The sequence below is a fragment of the Diuraphis noxia genome, unplaced genomic scaffold (genome assembly GCF_037042655.1).
Source record: "Diuraphis noxia isolate RWA-SAM2 unplaced genomic scaffold, SU_Dnox_SAM2 contig0003, whole genome shotgun sequence".
NCBI lineage: Eukaryota > Metazoa > Arthropoda > Insecta > Hemiptera > Aphididae > Diuraphis > Diuraphis noxia.
The window spans coordinates 65,378,039-65,399,992 of NW_028301713.1; the positions used below are offsets into that span (position 1 = coordinate 65,378,039).

A 21,954-nucleotide genomic window follows, 5' to 3' on the forward strand; every position below is an offset into this window, starting at 1 on the left:
AATTAAATAGTAGCTTATAAAGTATTAAATATTATTAAATAATTCTTTGTAGGTTGGCGTGCACATCGATAGTGAAATAATATGTAATCAAAAGACTTAACTGCAGTTTTGTAAATTGTATTTCAAATTTATGATATTAATCCTAAGGGTTGTTACTAGGGCTTTACTAGAAGAAAATTGTGTTGAAATACTAAGGGCCAGTTGTACCGTCTATGGTTAAACTTCGATTGTGCTTAATCAGCTGATAACAGATATTTAACCGTGCAAATTCGGCCGATTAAACTACGGTATCTTTAATCAGAGATGGTACAACTAGCCCAAAGAGAGTCCACACTTTAAGATGTCCACTTATGGTCGAAAAGTATATAAAAATTATAATATTTGAAACGCAATGAATACGATCGCTTTTACACGCCGAGTGAAGTGCAATAAGTGCGATTATTGTCGACGAAGTAATAACCCTTAACGCATGGCATCGATACGGCAGGGGGAAAGCATTTTCAAAATAATAAACGCTTCATTCGGATTATAATACTTTTGACCTTTTAGCTGAAGGTCGATCAAAAATAGTATAAACTATTTTTAGAATATTCTTATTTAATTTATGAGTTACGACATATTCACATTTATAAACTAATAAATTATACTCATTTTTTACCACATAGATATTAAATTGACTGCACATTGTATACTAATACTTAAAAAGATATGTTTGTTTGAAAATAGTTTGTTAATTCTATATATATATATATATATAAAAGCAAAGGTTTGGTCTATGGGCTGTAATTGGATTTGATTGGTACTTTTTTTGGAGGGGTGGGGTTTGTCAAAATAAAATTATAACGTCCAGTATACTTTTCAAGATAATTAAAATAAATCACAAATATTAATTTTTTTCGATTATTAATGGCGTATTTCAATGATTACTTTAATGTTTATAAAATGTATTAAACCGAAAATGTAATTAATTGTAAAGTTTTGGGTCTAGAAGTATTATACTTATACAAGTAACTTGTATGTATTATTTTACGGCGTTACGCTTAATTGATTTTTAGATTACAGTTTTTATTTCAAAGCATTTTATTATATACTCGTATTTGGGTTTTTATTCTGAATTGCAAAGGAGAATATAATGTAAAATTTAATTAATTAAGAAAAATGGTTACCAACTATTAGGTACATAATATTGTACATATTTTTTGTTTCGATATTTTAAAATAAATAATATGTAATAAAAACAATAATTCCATATTATTGCACAATTATATAGAAGGTAGATTTAAAATTTATTGATGAGTTTTTATTTTAATTTAAAGTTGATATATTGATCTGTAAACATTTAAAATAGTCATAAAATTTGCTATTATAATATAATACCTGAATATTATATAACAAAAAAAATTAACAGATATTATGAAATCAAAACCAATGACAAATGTATATTATTATTATGCCGTAAGAAAACGAATTAGATTGTAACATTTCGTTTTTATTACTATTTGTATACACAGGAAAGTATAATATAAATAAAGTACGTAGTAAGGTGTGAGACGATTTAGTGAAATTTTCATGTTGTACTAAAAACAATAACCACGACGCGTGTGACAGCATTTTGGTCAATTACCCAGTCGTACACACATTTCGGACAGCACAAGGTAAAAGGGTGATTTCCGGCTTCCGGAAAAGCTCGACAACGTCAAAACTACCCCTCCTATATATATATATATATATATATATATATACCCGACCAAGGTGGCGGTGGTGTAACGAGATGTTGATTTGAAGGATTGCCGTATAGCAGCAACGTGCCCATCTCTCTCTCTCTCTTTCTCCCTCTTTCCCTTCCTCTATCTATCTTTCGTTCTCTTTCACTCTCTCTCTCTCTATATATATATATACATATATACAGCATGCACAGTGTCTCTTCCCGTCCCTTTGCGGCTCTCTCACTTTTTCTCCGTACGGATAGTTTTTATTAATAAAAATCTCACCCTATACCGTCCGTCAACGGCCCACTTCAATTACGGCCCAGTGGTTCTCATTCTACTAAGATTATCATTTTTATTATTATCGTATTACACTTATTGTCTATAGTAGGTAACAATGATATTATTTGTAACTAAAGATAAATGTCATCTAAAATAATTTAAGGTTTATTTTTTTTCATAATTATATATAATATGATATTATTTTATTAAAGGGAGCTAAGAGGAAGATTGATGATAATTTTAATTTTATATTTTTCAATATAACAGTACTATAATAAATAGTAATTAATTTTGCTTATATTAGCACATTATTCATTACACAAGACTAATATATCTTATAAAATGTTACCAATGTATAGATATAGTTTTAATATTATTTTATTTGAAGCTGCTTATTTAATTATTACATTGAGATCACAAGATAATGTCCATTAATGAAATCGATACAAATGTTCTATTTATTTTCCTCTATTATTTATATATTACACATCATTCAAATTATTTTATTACGTAAATCTTTCAACTGAAATGCATATACTTTTATAATCTGATAATTTTTATTATTTGATCTTTAATAAGTACAATTAAGTTTTCTCTGACTTTTTTTTATTGAAAGTTATTACACTGCATATATAATAGGTGCACTTTTCTGACCATCACTGCATCGCGTAGGGTAGTTTGGAGGATTACTTTTTTTATTAAACTTACCCCTAGTAAAATTTTCCGCTCTTTCTCCCGAGTTTCCACTAGAAGGGATGGGTTGGACGTTATCTAATAAAAATATCGGTTGCACCCTTGGAGCCGTTTTCAATTTCGCAGGCGCTCGCCGTCTCGTGGTGAGCTAATGACTTTCGCCTCAATATACACCACGCCCACAGTTCTTTTTTTAATTTAAATCTCTCCAGTCCTCCCTATTCCGCAAAGAGAGCCAAGTGATGGGAAACAATTAAGGGGACGCAAACACTGTCAAAATCAGTTAATGGAATAAGTTATTTAATTTATGTCCGGGGATGAATGCAGAAAGTTTTGTACACCACTATACTCCGTAGTTATGATTAATCGGAAAAAGAAGCGTATGAAAAAATTATTGATATTAAACATACCTAAGAATAGTCAAAATGAGAGAGTCTATTTATCTATGACAGAAATTGAACTATAACTGCGGTATAGTGAGATACGTTTTTGTTTAGACAAAAAATGTCCAAGAATTTAATAAGTTTGTTTGGTTTATGTGTTAGCACTTACGACGATGACAGGTGAACTAAAATAAAATATTGCCCTGCAATATTGGAATACCCATTGCTGCTACCCTTCTCCCATTCCTTTGTAAGGTCCTAGGGATGATACGAAACGAGAAAAAAGCAATATAAACTACCCTCCGACCACTACCCGGGTCAGGGGTCGTCAGCATTTGATATTAGAAAATTTAATTTCTTGGTGACGTCATCGGTTATGTTCTCTAAAGTTCCCACTATATAATATTAAGAACATAATATAATATAAACATAAAATAAATATATTATGAAACATATTTGTTGAAAAATTAAATAGATTTTTTTTATGACTGTCTATAAAGAAATTGCATTTTTATATATTTTCTTCTAAATCAAATTGTGTATTATATACCTATACTGATCAGTGGTGGTTGATAATAGTTATTATATTAATATTACATTATATCAGGGACGTAATATTGGTTTTGCGAGTGAGGTCGACATTATCTGGAAAAAGTTGAGTTTTTAACAAAAAGTCTGCATTATACCAAAGATAACATTATTTGATTATTTATTTCCACCCGAGTAATTCAAGACTTCCCAATTCTGACCCCATTTGGGTTACATAAAAATTGATAGTTATAATCAGTTGTCTTTATATGTTTATCTCATCATTGTCGTAGACAGTATATGTAGGCTTTTAGTCTATATAGTTGTACGTACGACGTACGTACAACCTAAATTTTACTAAAAATGTTTTATTTTTAAAAAGGTATTAATAGGATAATAAGGCAAGAATTAAATTTATCGAAAAAATTGTTTGAATAAACTATACAAATTATTTATAACGTATTATCCTTATTGATGTTTAATATTTTTATAATATCGGGTCATCGTAATATCTAAAATTGAAATATGAAACCATGTCCATATTTCCATTATAGACTAAAGTGCAACGATTATACGTTATTGCAGGTAAGATGATAGTCCGAATAATAGTGTTATGAATTTATGATATTATGGTTATAACTTATAACTTATAGTATATCTGAAAAATATGACATATTATTGAGTTACCCATAGCTATTGTAACATTGAACTTTTCGTTTTATTAAAATATTTTCATAACTATTTTGTAATTGTTTTTTATGATACACGATTTTAATATTGCGTTGGGGAACTATTAGGGTTGTGATTTATTTTGATAAATACAAATACGTGTTCTTAAACAGGAAATACATTTTAACAATTCTAATCCTATTTGTATCACCATTGGATTCAGACACGGCATTATAGAATTGTAAATAATAGGATAACATCAAATTATGAATTCCTTACATCTCTTTTCCGATGGCTATAAATGTATAATTTCTGGAATTCGTTACTATCAATATCGAATTTACCCAAAATTGAGGATTACTACCCGTAACATAAATTATATAAATTGTATCCAATCTGTATAAATCTATCATTGTTGTAGCAATCAAATGAGATTGGAATCGAACATCGATGACAGGAAACAATATTGAACGGTATAGGAGTAGATCTAATGAAAAAAATGTTCACTCCGATAATTTTTCCATTAACGGTGTGTATATATATATATATATATATATATCTTATAATAATTTTTAACGTCTGCAACGAATACACACGGTGGAATTGAAGACTGTGGTGAAGAGTGCAGGGTAATAACTAAACTCATTTCACCTCTTCTCCTGCACTCGTTCTGTTCCAAGACTTATATATATATATCGTCGTGTGTATGATGAGAAATAGATTACTACCGTGATGGCGTGATGGCGAGGGTGTGTGTTTTTTCTCTTGTCAATTACGGACCGGAAAATAACGAATGGTCACTAAAGATAAGGTTTCTGCAATAATAATAAAAATAAAAAACTCGGCAAAATCGAAAATTCTTTTCTTGATTTTTCTCTATTCTCTAAGCCAATACTTCTAATTAGATCCGTCTGAGAGATACAAATTTATTGCAGGATTTGACTTTCAATTTATTGTATTACATTTTTCTACGTATATATATTTACAACATGTACGTATATTGTGTGTGTCCATGAGTTCGCATTTAATATATTATTTGGTTTTCCAATACAAACCGTACTTTTTTCAGTCATTAAAAACTGCATTTGTCTTAGATTTAAAAAAGAAAACGTAGGTAGGTATATTTCGTGTCACCGCCTGAACGCGTGAGTCGTCGTCCGTTTGCTTTGGGGTCGGTAGGTTTTCCTTGAACATTGTGACGACCTATGACGACGAGGAGCAAAGATTGCGGTTGCGCGCAAACAAGAGATTCGTTAGGATTAAAGCTGCAGACAAAAACGCAGACCACTCCAATTACGCATCTACTATATATAGGCCTGTGTGCATTCAATGAGCGCATGCAAATGTCGACGATGTCCTGGGCCCGACCCGCGCCGATCTTTCCGTCCTTGGTGCAATTACTGTGGACTCGGACGCGATTTTATTACACAAAAGATAAATTCGATGATCCCCCTCCCCGCCACTCCACTGCCCTTATTGTAAAAACAACCCTTTACGGTTGTTTTTTTTCGTTATTATATTCTTTTTTTTTCCTTTTCTTTTACGGCCACTGGCTTTATTATTCAAATCGGCGATCGCGATCTCTTTCTATCTCATTATAGACGTGCACACCACACGTATTTCGAATATTCCCCCGTACGAAAATTCGGTATTTTATAATCATAAAAAAAAGAAGATTTAACGTGCGCGTTCGCGTGAAAACGTAAGGGGAGCCGGGGTAATATAACGCCTCGGGTCGTGTGAATTAAATTGTGACGACACGATGAAAAAGGGTGCAACATTTTTGGCAACAGACATTCGGTTGTTAGACTTGATTCAACGAACAGGATCGTTTTCAAGTTGTTTTGGACGATATAATATTAATATTATATATTATATTAATAACGATAATGTGTCTATACCAATAATTTGTATATTAGCATTTTATTTTTTATTTTTTTTGGAAAGTCAACAATTCGACAAAATAATAAATAACGCAATTTTGGTTAACTATTAGTTATTATTAAATTGAATTAATACAAAAGTGTAACTGATCGATAGAAATAATATACTGAATCTCGTTAAATAAATTAGGTCGTTGACTAATATGTTTCAATCACAAAATTATTTATTTATATAATATATAGGTACCTACTAAATCTTGAAGTGATTTTAATTGTACGCCTCGCGTGCAATATCCTGGATTTTTAGTAAACTTCGGTTAAAATTTATAACAAATGCATTTCGGTTGCGTGTACATGGTTTATGTTTTGCCATAAATTTCGACCCTTTTTGTGTGTAGTTATTATATAATTGGCCTAAATGGCAATTTCATGGATCTACATATTATTGTACTACACACTAACATATTATCATGTATTAATGTTAACATGTATAAAAAAAATAACGTTCGGTCAGTACGTTTTGTAGCGATTTTTCTATAAATATTTTTTATTCGTATTCACTGATTTTTTATTGTAATTATTAATAAACTGTATAAATTGTCTAACAGTTCCACTTCATGGTTCTTATCCTGAGGCGGATGCAAAAACGATTATACAATAATTTCAATTGCGTTTTATTTTAACTTTTTTACATTTTACTCAAATTGAATGTGAATGTTTTATTTTTTGAAAATTTTAATTACGTAAAATAATTTATTTTGTTCGCTATTATAAGAAAAGAAAATTCTAGTTTGTATATTTTACAAGTATTAAGTATCTACGCTTAAAATATACTTTTGTTATTACTTATTAAGTAAAACAATAAATTATAACAAACTATGTTAACTAAGAATTAGATCTAACTATAAATATTATATAATATATTATGAAAGATTAATGATTATTATTTAAGAGGATAAATAGATTCAACATTATAAAAACTAAATTGAAATTTTAAAACCTTAACTAAAACTAACGATATAGTCATCATTAATTATTTTTAATTAAATTTTGAATCGTTATTTGATTTTCAAATTGAATTAAAATATGTAACAAATTCGGAATTAAAATTAATTACATCTGATAAAAAATTGGTCTATACAAAGAGACTATAACTAATTAGCAGATTGAAATATTTAGTTATGCATATTTCTGTTTTTTATTTTTTTTTTGTACCTTTGTATTTAAATACATAATCAAAAAAAATTTATAATTATTATTATTCTAACAATAACAATTTATATTACTTAAATGGATGCAATTCAATTTTTTAATTACATAATATCTATTATTAATACTAATTCTTTATTTTTAACTCAACTATTATTTAAACAAAAAATTAAATAGTTCAACAGTATTATAGTAACTATAATACTCCACTTCATTCTTAAGAAATATTTCCAGAAATTAAATTGGAAAGGAATAAAACTTCTAATTTTTGCATCATATATTCGACATATATTATAAGATGTCATAATATTGTCATTAATACTTCAAAAGTCAAGAACTCAACGTGTAAGTGCATTTTTAGTTTTTACAAATCTTAGATTCCCAAATAAATATTTTAAATGTTGAAAATTAATCTTTTGAATAGATATTTTTAATATGTATATTTTTCATTAAATTAAATAGTTAGTTTATTCATAAACACACACGATTATATGCACAACAATGAGTATATTATATTATAATATTCGGTGAATGTATTCATACAAACGAATTAGTTATTTTATATTCTTATAACTCGGAGTGTACAAAACATGAATATTCAAATTCTTAAATTCTTGTGAAAATAACTTAATATTCTTCTCAACATTCATAATGCCGATGAATGCAACTGTGTGATACTGGTTTAAAGTTATTTATACATAAGCACTTGTTTTTTTTTTTTTTTAATACACATATATTATGGTTATTAAATATCATAGAAATATTGAATTTAATTAATTAATTTTAATGCATGTTAAGTGGTAAAAAATTATTCATTTGGAGAAAAAATATTATGAGTTTTAATCTTTTGGTTCGAGTCCACAATATACGTGAGCTAGTAATCGTTGGCACACGCCGAACATGTGTGTTAAAAGCTTTTATTTGAACGGGGAACCTATTTGAGAACGAAATGATCCGTTGGGCAGGTTGGGGAAAGAGGGGAATTAAAACACTTTCTGTAATTGACATTGCTTGTACATCATTAGAAGTCGGACACACCATTAGTGTACAATGTACATATACATATTTGACTGACCACTCGAAATGCAGCAGTCTCTCTTCATATAAACACAGCCCCTGTTAGGCCGGAACAATCAAATAAATGAATTTGGTGGGGACACGACTCGTTTTTACTGTATACATTATATATTAAACACGAAATCTTGTTTTATTTTAAAACTATAAGGTACGAGTCACTAAAGTATGTACGAGAGAACGAGAAAGAGAATTAAGAGAGTTATATAAGATTTTTTGAGTGGCCGTTATTCCAGGCCGACTAAAACGCCGTACAAATAATAACAATATCTAATCGTGTTCAGTTTTAAGAAATTAACATTATACAAATATTATTACCTTTGTTTCGTATACCTATCATGATACGAGGTTTATGAGATTAATTAAAATTTAAAACACAAAATATTGTTGTGTGAAACGATGAAATATAAATACAAATGTTCAACGAAATTTCAATATACTTATTCGGTCGTCTGATGATATTCTGCAGCCATAATAGAATAAATACCAGTTTTGTCTTTTGGCTTTCTGAACGGCTTACAAACAGACTTATGTTTCCGTGTGGGTTTTATATTAAAAGAAATGGGTCTTTTTAATGTTTCGAATAAGCGTTGTCTCTCTATTGGTGCCAATAAAAGCCGACACGTTCTCTCTTTGACATTTTTTCGCCTCTACCCATAACGCATCGCTCCCATTCAAATCCAATATAACCAAATGGTTTAATGCACTGCACTGCTGTATTTCGATATTTGTTCAGAAGACCAACTACCGAGAAACCGAAGTATGGTAAGACTTGCGTATGAAAACTGTGGAATATGAAACAAATAAAGTCTTTTGTGGTGTATTTGTGTGTGTGTTGAGTAAATTACGTATTATTAACGCTGTGTATGTATATTTTTTGTCTTCATCTCCCTATTTGAAATCGTCAGCTCTGCATGGTAACGTTTCTATAATAATATCATTCCACGGGGGTAGGTGGTTTCTATATACATGAAAACACATTGCATATTATATAAACGGATTTAGTCGAAAGAGGTCTTAAGACAAACAAAACGTTTATATAGATCCGTTATGTTCGACGGGGAAAAAAAATCGAGTACCTACTTGCAGCCTGCGTTCGAGGAACGCAAAAAAAGTATTATATTATTATATATACCCCCTAACACATTATACGACGTGTTTGCTGCGTGTAGGTTTATTTTCTGCAATTGAATTTAAAAGTTTTAAGCTGAAACGATTTTATACATTAGTGTGTAGTGTTAAGACCGTTACAAATATAAATAAATACGATTTCACAGCTGTTTACCAAACATTTTCAATTCAACAGTCAATATACGAAACGCAAACATTTACATAACAAACCTGTTTCTTTCAAGCGGATACTTCAATAGTTCTACGACGGTTAAGTTAAAGGCACATTTTCTAATAATTTGTCTAGAAACAGTACTTAATAGATATAACACATTCGAAATAATTTTTTTGGTAAATAATAAACCCGGAAAAATATAGCATTATATGTTTTGTATTTTTTATTCGTTTAAAAAAAGTAGACAAGTGCATATTTTTTAACCATCTAATGGGGAGTATTTTATTAGAATTTAACTGCTCGTAGAATTCTTGTTAGTTCTTATAATATAGCCCTTATTGTAGATTTTTTTTATCTCATATATTTGAATGTTTGGGTAATGTTAAAACTTTAAAAGTGATTGTTATTGAAGTTAAATGTATTTATCCTTTCAATTTTAGAATATTTTAATATTTAAAAAGTGTGTCGAGAATAAAGGCTTTTTATTGTGACATACCTATATCGTTAAAAAAACTAATTACAAGGAAAAGTAGGTATTTAAAAATAATAAAAACTATCGTTATGTATGATATGATAATTAATCTAAAGAAAACACGTGTCTCTATAATTGGTCGTACATATCGTTTATAATGCGCACATTATTATAACAAAACGAAATGGTTTATATAGTAATGAACGGAATCGAGTGTTTGGAAAATAATGTTACGTGGTATAAAAATATAATAGAAAAACAACAAACAATTAATTACATCCTAAGTGTCTCGAACACGTATTTTTAATGACTTGGATGATTTCGATTTGCTTATTATATGTATATATATATATATATAAGACCCACGACCGACCAATTCATTATACAGGAGGGATTAGTAATCTCCACCGCATAATAATATAATTTTATATCATACATGTATATGTATAAAGCGATAATCCATTTCGAAGTCGTAGTCGTATTATAGTGAACTCGCCACACTCACACACACACCTGTTCGCATCAATTTACTACTTAAAACTTATCCCAAGTTCAAATATACGTTTTTTCAACGTTAAAAAAAAAAAACGAATGTTTTATTTTTTGTCGTTTAACCGGTGTATCTTTATATATAGACAGTGTACTATGTATACATATATCTACACATTTAATATATTATTATTATGTACGTGTATGGGAGTTATTTTAATATTAAGCGTGCGCGTCCGGACGATATGAAACGATTAAATAATTTAATCGTCATTCAGTTTTCCAACAATATCTATAATACTATACATACCTAGCTAAGTAGCTACACACATTATACGACGTCGCAATCGTTGTCTGCCGGTAAGTAATCGGTGGCGGTGGCGGTCAAGTTGTCGGATAAGAGACGACGTCCGGCGGCGGGCGTACAACATTCACATAATATAATATAATACGAAGGTACATTATAATATATTACCGTCATCAGCTGCAGGTGTCTTATTTGCCACCTCGATCTGACGAGCCGTTTCGAAAACTGGTAATCTGGTCGATTTAAAAGGGGCGAGGAGGGCGGAGGGAAATCAACTTTTTTCGTCTTTGTATACTTGTACGCGTTGTATTTTATAATAATATTGTAATATACGTCTGATGGCGGCGGTATTCAAAACGAGTATATCTTACCAGCTCATATATTGTAACGCATATAATGTCCTCATAATGAATTAATAAAATATAATAGCTGCTGCCGTGTTTTTGGGGACATGTACGTAAAAACAAAATTGCTGTTGTTCACAATAATATTATATAACGATACGTTCGCTCGAAAAAAACAATATTCTGATTAGCTAATGAGGTTGCAGTCCCACGTCTCGGCCCCCGCGTGTTCATAATATACTATGTATATATATATACTATGTATATATATATACTATGTATATATATATATGTATATTCACCGTATCATGATATATATTATTTTGTACGAATTAAAACGCGTCGTCGTTATTAAAATTAGAAACCGTTTTCGAGAGAACAAAGACGTGGCTTTTCGCGTTGTTATAATAATAATAATAACAACGCACCGCCACCGACGCGACGTACCATATTCTTATCCGAGTCGCGAAAGTCGGGACGGGCAGTGGAGGCGTACCGCATACAATAATATTATGGAGGTGCGTATGGCGGCGAAGGAGGCGGTTTGTTAGTTAGCGAGTCAAGTTCGTCTGCTCGACGCTCGCACGCGCGTGTGTACATGCATATACATAATATATAACATCCTTCTACCCCTAACCCTATCAGCACCACCCCCCCCCCCACCACCACCCGTCACTGCAGCAGCAGACACGGGTCGGACAATATATAATGAGGTTCGCCCCGGTTAAATTAGAACTCGGCCGGCGACGACGACTACGACGACTACGGTGTTAGCGACGACGAGGGCTTTTTAATGAGTATGAACCAATTAGACGCAGTAATAGAACAACGCGCCCAACAAAGACCCTGCACTTCATTCTCCACCATTTTCGGACGACACGCAATCTTCTACGCGTATAATAATATGTATATAAAGTCGGCGGTGTGATGTTATATTATATACATATATGTATAACAAAAATGTGCGTGTCGAAACTTACCCTAATCCTTACGATTTAGTCCCTGGCCTGAAAATTTGGTTCTCGATTTCGATTCCAAAAATTAACAATCATTTATTGTTATTAACGAGTGATTAAACATTATCGTAAACGACCTTATCAAACGTTATGTCTCATCGTCATCGTGAGCACACGTGAAATAACGTCGTTGTGAATCTGCTGCTATATAATATTATACAGTGTACGCGAGTAATTATATTATTATTTACACGCGACGTATGCAAATTATAACGATTTGCAATTATTACAATATACCTACCTATTATAGACTGTGCAGATCATCATAAACGTGCCACTTGCGAAATCGGGGCTTGTAACCTTGAAGAGAGAGAAAAAAGATCATCGGGGTGAACATAATATCGAATTACTCTGAAGCATTTGTGACCCGATTATAAAAAATAGTAAAATATAACTGAATCGCATGGCCGCACTCTATATAAATGACCGAATCATCATAGTATATAAGATTTCAATTGTAATTCGTTAATTATGTTTCAAGTTAATAATAACTTACCAAGAATTTATTTATAATATATAAATTAAATAAACCTATAGGTGCAACGTACAATAACAATCGTAATAATTAAAATTTGAGATTAGAATTTATTTGGTTTGTTACTGTTACTATTGTTTTATATTATAATATTATTAACATACTATCTGCTTAATTTCGTTTTATTGTTAACGAGTAAACGCCGGTATATTGTGAGTTTATATTTCTGCGATTTAATTAGTTTCCATTTAGATGTTTTCGAAATTACACGATATAGTTACTTGTTTACACTGTATACACTGTCCTTGGATTCACATTATACCACGTAATATAGCCAAGTTAAACAATACAAGTTATGGTCAAATTTAAATATTCATCTGCTACGCAATTGTCACGTGAAAAATTATTATTTCTTTTTCGACAATTATTATCATTCATATAATTACCAAATAATATTTGGTTTTAATGAATTCGTTTGAAATGCTTTTTTTTATCACTTGTGTATTGTCATATTCGAGGATAACTGTCCCCATATCTCATTGTTTCGCCGACGAATTATAGAAAAATATATTCATCGTTCAGTTTTTAATTAATTTTTTATTGTCAATTCGTAAAAACATAAATTGTTGTTTTATTGTTCGATTTCAATTTGTTCCTCGTATTCTGTCATTTATTAAATACTCGAGAGCATAGAACTAGGACGGTTGAAACAGCACGCAGAAAGGGATAAAAGAAATTCAGTTTAACAATGAATGACTCACTAGTCGACAAGTGGACTAGCAAACATAATACATTTTATTATATTGTCAAAATTAGTAGTAATAAATAGAAATAGGTATCAACTGCAGTTGTAGACATTTTCAAAATTTCGATTTAAAGCCGATGTGTACAAATAGAGGTTTCTCAGTATTTTTTTTATTATTTTTCTCTTTAATAATTACTGATTACGTTCAGGTATTTAATCTGCCTTAGATATTCTGAAATAAATTTCAACGATTTAATCTGAAGTTTTGAGGCTTGAGATATTCGTAAATCAGTATATTATAGTGTACCAAATAATATATCAGTGTGCATATACACTATAAAAATACATTTCAAGTACACATATTATACGACTGTTTACGCTATATTTTTAAAACTAAATACACAAGGAAATGGACTGCCAATCTACATAATATTATATTATATTAAAGTTAACTGCTAGCGTTGTTTACTGGTTCACGATTAAATAAACAATGTCAAATATTTCAGTAACCGCAATTTTCTGAATAAAAAATAAGCATAGTAAATGTTCAGCTGTAAACTATTATTGTTATGAAATCTATTATAAACAATAAAAGTTGTCTTTCTAAAATGTAATATTTGAATATTATACTATTTATACTGTCTTTCAATAATAATAATAAGATTTACTGTGAGAGGAAAGTGGTATAAAAACGGGTAGACGGTTGAAGAAACGTAAAATAAAATATAACGATTAGGAATTTTAGTCCAAGTCTAAGGTTGGTTAGATTAGGTTGTTTTTTTTTAATTCAGACGAAAAGCAGAAAACTAAAATCCATGATTTTATCGATATTATAAATTTTAGTGACTTGAAACTACGATTTTGTTATTATTTTAAAGTGTTCAGTGTTATTTTTGAGCACGGTGACTTAGACTCGTATAGAAGCTTAAGTATAATTGTTTAGTATCGTATCAGAGGGAGAGAAAGAAGGTAGTTATTTTGCCATGGTCAGTCGATAACTGTTGATTATAGGATATATTATTACAGTATTTTTATTCTTCGCCATAACAGCTATTATAGTCCTTAAGCATCTGCCCCGCGTCACATTGCCTCGTTCAAGGATAGACTTTAACAGGCAATTAATTTGGCTGACCAATCGTTTAAACTATATAAATCCCACAAATGTTCGACTTTCAGCTCTTATTGTGTTGTCTCGTGGAAATCTCATCTTTCCCCATCGAAATACGTACCGCGTGCGCCGCTCAGTATTGGTGCAATTTGATTTTCGAAGAAGCATTTCAAACTGTTTAAATATATAACATAATTAACATAAATCGAGCTCCAGCGATTCAACTTATGGTCACACCTGAATTCTAATGATTCATACCCAAGATTTAATTGTTTAATTGAAAGCTGATCGGGAGGTGTAATTCACACGTCGTGGGAGGGTAGATACCCCGTGCGAAGTATAGTAAAACTATTATAGGAAAAAAATGGAAATAAATAAATATTTCAGATATTTCACACGTACAAATACGTCATACTGTCGTCTGTCGCGATAACCATGTTAATATTATTACGACTTCCCCGACTCGTTGGCGGCGTATAACAGGATTGTTTACGGGTACTCGCGCGTCCCGAGGGGGCGTCACTCGTTCGGCTAGTTATTGATGGGAAGTAGTCGAAAAATATATAAACGATACAATAATATAACGATATATATATATATATAGATTACCTTCACTGTGGACAAGAGTAAGAGAAAAGAATACCTGGAGCGTTACTCCAATTAGTTCAGACGCCACGTATACACCTATATATATATATATATATATATATATATATATATATATAGGTATATGTATATATATATATATGTATATACCTATACCGAAGATGACGGTTGGCTAACACGACTTCAGCGTGTAAACAGTAGTTGTGGCTGCGAGCGTAATCGTATTACCGCGTATGTGGTATAACTGGTATAAGCCAAGTCGCGCGTTATCGTCGTCATCGGTTGGGTGACTTAACGGAAACTGGGAATAACGTGTATATATATAATATAATATTTGTGTGAGGGCCTCGAGGTATTTCTGAAGGTCTCTGAAAATCGCTTGAATTTTACAATTATAATTTATAAATGCTAATATGTGACTAGTTGCAGTAGACAAAAGTATGAGCTCCGAAAACAAATTTCAAAATTAGAACATATTTTTTATAACTATATACAACGAAACTGCACGCACAGAGATGACTTAACAAACACCACACCGCCGCTCATATGGGTTATTTTTAAAAAAAAATCTGTCACCTACTCTTCGGTCGAGATCGGTATCCACCGCCATTAAGCAAACTATACGAAACACGGCTCTATTATTACATATATACACAACATTATGTAATAGTTTCTACGTATGAACACCAATTTGATTATTACTTTTGAACGACGAGTCAAATTTAATTGAATGTATAAATAATTATTTGTCATGTACATATCGTATTATACCAATTATTTTAATCAGGCTGCACATTATATATATATATATATATATATATATATGTATATAACGTTGAGTGCGATGAAATATGATTGGCAATTAATCGTAAAGGTTTTTAAAAGATAAAATCGGTACGGGGCCGCATTCGTCACAAAACTTGGGAAGTATTCTCCATACGACGTAATAATATTAATTGGCTCTCGTGTTGTATTCGTTTCGTCGGCTCTTTTCAGTGTATCGGTGCAGGAGGAGTGCGATATGACTCGTGGCAGATATCTATACATGTAATAATAATAATAATAATAATAACTGCCTACACAACTACACTCGTGTAGGGCGCATGACTGCGACGATGATGCCCATGTGAATGCCGCCGCCGCGCCGTCTTTTACAATAATAATAATAATAATAATAATAATAATAATAATCATTTGTGCAATTGCCGCCGTGGCACATTATTATTATCATTAATATGTATGTAGTTCCGTGCTAGCTGCTGTAGCTTGTTAGGCCACAGCTCTCCGATGCTAACCGCTCGGAGGCGTTGCAGGTTATAAAGCGGGCGCACGTCTAATTAGTGTCTCGTGTCGCCGCCGCCGACACTCGAAACATTATTATAATAATAATGACGATACTACTACTGCTGCTGCTGCTGCTCTGTATATGCTGACGAATCGAACATCTGGTATTAATTATTATTATTTACCTCGGCTCGGCTACGACGAGAGTCATGTACACTCTTTTTCCTATCCGTCCTCTTCTCGGATTTATGCATATTTTTTTTTTATTTTATTTTTTTTAATTGGCTCTTTATTATAAGCTCGACGCAGTATTAAATCTACAGCGGCGGCGTTGTCGTGCCGCTCGTAATTATATAATATACAAGTCCACCAGACTGCATCGTGCGCGATGTGATTCTCTCTGAAAGCTATACGGATGTTTTTGCCGACGAAAACGCAGTTATTTAATATATATTATGTAGATCACATCAAGGGGTTTCCGCGAAAAGAGATTTTAATTGCACAACATAAATATTGTTGTCTTAATAATAATATACGTACTCGCGCCGAAGTCTCCGTGCATCACAAACGATGAGATGTGCCCACAGGAATTAACAGAGTACGAATATCGCAAAACCCGCGGAGATTGTCTGCTGCGAATTTCCCGAGACGCGTGCGAGCAAAAGGGACAGATAGTGATACACATAGAGAGGGAGTGAGAGAGAAGAGGAGAGCATTTTGTATTCTCGTTAGCGCGGCCCAATTAGCGGCACAACCCCACGTCAGACCATAAGGCGCCGTTTGCTCGTCGCCGCTATATACCATCACCGCTGCCACCACAACCGTACCCTTAACGAGCTCGGCACCCTCCTGCCGTCACTGAAAACCCTCCCCCACATTACCAACCCCGATCAACCAACGTCGGCATTTGCGGTTTTTTCACCGTTTTTTTTTTTTTGTATATCTTTTTTCCTGATGATGTATGATGGCCTCGTTGGGCCCCTCATTGGCATCACGCGTATTATTACTGTATTAAATTATGTAGATATAGGTATAATAATATGTGCTCGAGAACTTTCCTAAATACTCGGTACTATTTTTAAAATATTATTTTAACTATTTTTTAGGTACCATAAGTACTTGCTTGGACTACAAGCATTCACGCGTATCATTTATGTTCGAAGAAAAAATTTCTGATTTTTCTCTAACTAGCGGTTCTCATGTAAATGTATACTACTAAAATCGCTAATTTTTAAGTTTTTTTTTTTTTTTTTTTTTTTATTTAAATAAGGCTTCAACTCCTGAGGTTATTAGCCTGCAGTAAATACAAAATAGTAGTTATAGAGTATGATCTTAAAGCTATGGGGACACATTATGTTTGACAATAGAGGGATTTTGTAGAGTATATGTACATTCAATTATTTTTCTAAATTAATTTTTCTAATCCTATGTTTTTGAAAAAAACGTATATGTTTTTGGAGTTATCTTCGCCAAGTGCTTGTTGCATAGTTGATGGGTTCCCGAGGATTTGTCTGGAGTTGGTGAACTTTGGGCATTCTAGCGTGATGTGTTTAATTGTCAGCGCTTTGTCACAGAGTTCGCAGGTCGGGCTGTCTTCTTTTGTTATGAGGTGTAGGTGTGTTAGGCGAGAGTGTCCAATCCGGGTTCTTGTGGTAACTACTTCTTCGTGCCTGGATGAGGATGGGGGAGTTTTCCATGGGTCGACTGACGGTTTAATTTCTTTTAATTTATTTGTGTTTGGAGTCTTCTCCCACGAGCCTTGCCAGTGACTTTTAGTTAGATTATTTATGTTTGAGAGTGCGTCTTTTTAAGTTTTATTAGGTATCACGATTACTCATACGCGAATATCATCGTATAATAATTGGAACTGCCAATAATTATACCATATTATCTTTATGATATAAATTGTAATTATTTATGTCACGACAACGAGATCGATTCGGTTTCGTGTACGGTACATGCATTATTATTGTATGTACAATGATACACGTCTTCTATGTATTAATGTATAGCAAATAAAAGAGTTACATTAATGGATTTTCTGTTACTGGTGTCCGGGGCTCTTTTCTGCCAGCGGTGTATTTATTTTTTATTTTATTTTTCTTCCAGATATAGGACTCTCCGTCAGCTTTTATTGTATATATATAATAAAATATATGTCCCTATATAGACGCCGGGAGGCCGAGTCTATCGCTGTCCATTAACACTGAACACAAACACGCGGTGCCAAATATTTGCTCTGAGGATGCTCGTCTGTCTAAATAATTTACGTGTGTCCCTTTTCTGTTGTGCTTATTTTTCACTCTCATCCTCGTACGCATCATCGAAACGCTCTGCATCGGGTTCCTCTTATTATGTATGTTGTACATCATAATAATATAATACAAAATAAATCACTATTAGTATTATTATTAGATTGACGGTGAGTGTATTGTGTAACTTGAACATTTTGTCACGGCCGCGCGCTCTCGAACTGGTTTTTTTTATTAACGTCAATATACAAAACGAAAATATTTCGTTGAGAATTTTGAACCATATTTTTTTAAATCCGGTACTCGGGTGAGATGTCCCCTATAGTTACACCACATTATAATATAATAATAAAAAATACACTCGTAGGAACGCGAACCAAAATGTCTTCCTCGTACATTAACAATCCAATAAGGGAGGGCATTAAAACGTGTAGAGAACACGATATAACGATATAATAGAGACAGAATAACAAAACAAAAAAACCCGGTCGAATCGTGTGTGAAGGTGTCGGACTTATTTGTATACAAATAATAGATACCGAGCGACGTTATTGAGAGTTCGCCGTAGATGATATTATTCGTTTTGCGAGCCGGCGAAAATAACGTTTTTTTTAAACAAACCAACCCATCCGCACATATTTATTATAACAACTATTTAGCAATCACTAACGCAAGTATAGAAATTTGTGCCGCTCGTACCTACTACGTTAATTATTTAATATCGCACAACACGGTTTCATGATATATCTGCCATTATTATAACGAGGTCGGTACTACAATAATTATTAATACACTTGTCTCCCCCCCATCCTTCCTCGTTATTGTTTATTGACTTGAATATTCAAACACGACGTTAATTTTATCGTAATGAGCAGACAACGATGGTAGAAATAATTAAACCTCCACTCGCGTGGTACGCACGCGCTGTAATTCGCCGGGGCGTGGTTGAACATATTATAATAATTATATTATTTCCTGCAGTGCGTGTAATTAGTTAGTTCGAAATGACATCTGTGCGAACAAATTGAAGTGGTGAGCCACGTCGAGATCGTCGTTTTTGTTTCTCTCGGGTGGTCCTTGTATATATCGCCACCGCCACTCGCGGCGCCCTCACCGGTAGAAACGATTATTATTATTTAATGTCATTATAATAATATATTAAATTTTCTTAAAAAATATCAAACAGGTATACAACTTGATGTATGCTGTGAAATACGTGTTGTTCAATCAGGGCCGTTCAAATGGTGGTGGGAGGGGGAAGCAACGTGACCATTTTTACCCAGGCCCCATTTTCGGAATATTTTTAGGAAGCCTCCTTAAAGTCTTGTCTCCTAAAATAATTATTAATAATAACAGACTGTCGTGTCACCGTTATTGATCTATTTTCCGACAAAAGACTAAATATTGTTCGGATTAAAACTTCACTATATATCACAAAAATTATTTTCGTTGCGTCAGTCACGTATTATAATATAATATGTAATATTCGTATAATCTACATTATATTGCGACTGGATTGCAATTACGAGGCTTAATTTCTACGACTGGTAACGGTGCAAGAGATATTTTTAGTCGAAAACCATGAACATTATCAATGGATAAATTGTATTTTTTAGTGTATTTGGTTATACATTGCAAAGAAGTTATAAAGTAATGTAGTACATGAATTTAAATGAGCTAGGTTGGTTAAAGTTACATTTTGAACAATGATTTTATTAACCTCAGCTGCAATGAGTGTTTTCTTTATCATACCGGATTATGATGGTCGAAAGCCCCCCCCCCCCAAAAAAAAAAAAAAAAATAAAAAAAAAAAATAAAAAAAAAAAATAAAAAAAAAAAATCAGGTGATGAATAATATTTGTATACATTGTAATTGGACGAGCTGCTTCGTCAACAAATTGAGCAAACGTGTTTTTCCTAACCAGCTCAGATCCGATTTTCGGCCTAAAGTTTAAACATCAATTATGGGTAAATATATTATGACATATTATATACTTACACGCGAGCGTGATCATCACCTATACTGCGACCCACGTGACGCCGAGACCGTCAGACGACCTATTTCAAAGATATATACTTGACTGCAACCACTCAACCGCCATTATTGGTGGTACACTCAACGGTGTAAAATAAAAATGTATAATATAATATTATATTGGATTCAATTGCGCTCCGGCGGTTATTGTTCAATATATCTGAGATGGTTGTAAATTGAATGGCTATACACTCGTATTTGTACCTATAATATTATAATATTGCGTGTATATATTATATATATAGTACATTATCGCGTAGGTCTGCGTTTGAGTGCAAATCGAAATTATTATCATTCTCAATAATCAGCCACTTAAAAAAAAAAACAAAAAAAAAATCGCTAGATAAAATTAATTTTTTTCCTTTTTGAAACGTTTCCATTGTTTTTTTTCTTCGTCCATCAACCCACCTACTTATATGTATATGCGTATATCAGTCGACCGAGCTATACTGGCTAGATAATAAGGTACCCGGTCGGAACGTAATTTCTATTAGAGTCCGAAAGATTAAAGTAAAAATAAATTTTATCCAGTGAAAAAAATTGCTGTCGTCAAATCTTTATATTTTTATAGTAGTAATATGAAGACAAAAAAATTTTAAGACAAGTTAACGGTCGAGTTTTCTGCTTTCCACAGTCCAAATCCAAACCGCGGTCTGCCAGTTGCTGACAATTGAGCTAGATCAAAAAGGATGCTCAAACTTTTATGAACACCGTACCCCTTTTTCCAATACATTTTTTGAGTATCCCTTCTTAGTTACTAAACTATAATATATATAAAAAAAATTTAAAGACTTACATACATTCCTTAACTGTATACCCCTCAAAAAATTTCGATTACTCCCAAGAGGTACGCGTACCACAGTTTTTAAAATCCCTGGGCTAGATGATCTCGACGGGAGTTCGGTGTATATTTTATTATATTACGCGTATTTGATGTATAGGACATAGGTGCATTAATTATTATTTCTGTGAACCGCTCGTTTCCGTCGATTCGATGTCCTTGCAGATGTGTACCTTGTACGCGTAGGCATCTCGTTTTAATATAAATATAATAAATTATACGTAAATCGACAGTAAAATACTAACCAATAATCGAAAACGAATCTCTG

At 32.2% G+C, this 21,954-nt stretch overlaps 1 protein-coding gene across 2 annotated transcripts in view; it reads left to right on the forward strand.

The window, feature by feature from the left end:
- The window catches only part of LOC107164313 (uncharacterized), a 103,736-nt gene that overhangs the window by 16,901 nt on the left and 64,881 nt on the right, over positions 1 to 21,954 (forward strand). The gene's annotated exons all lie outside the window — the stretch shown is intronic.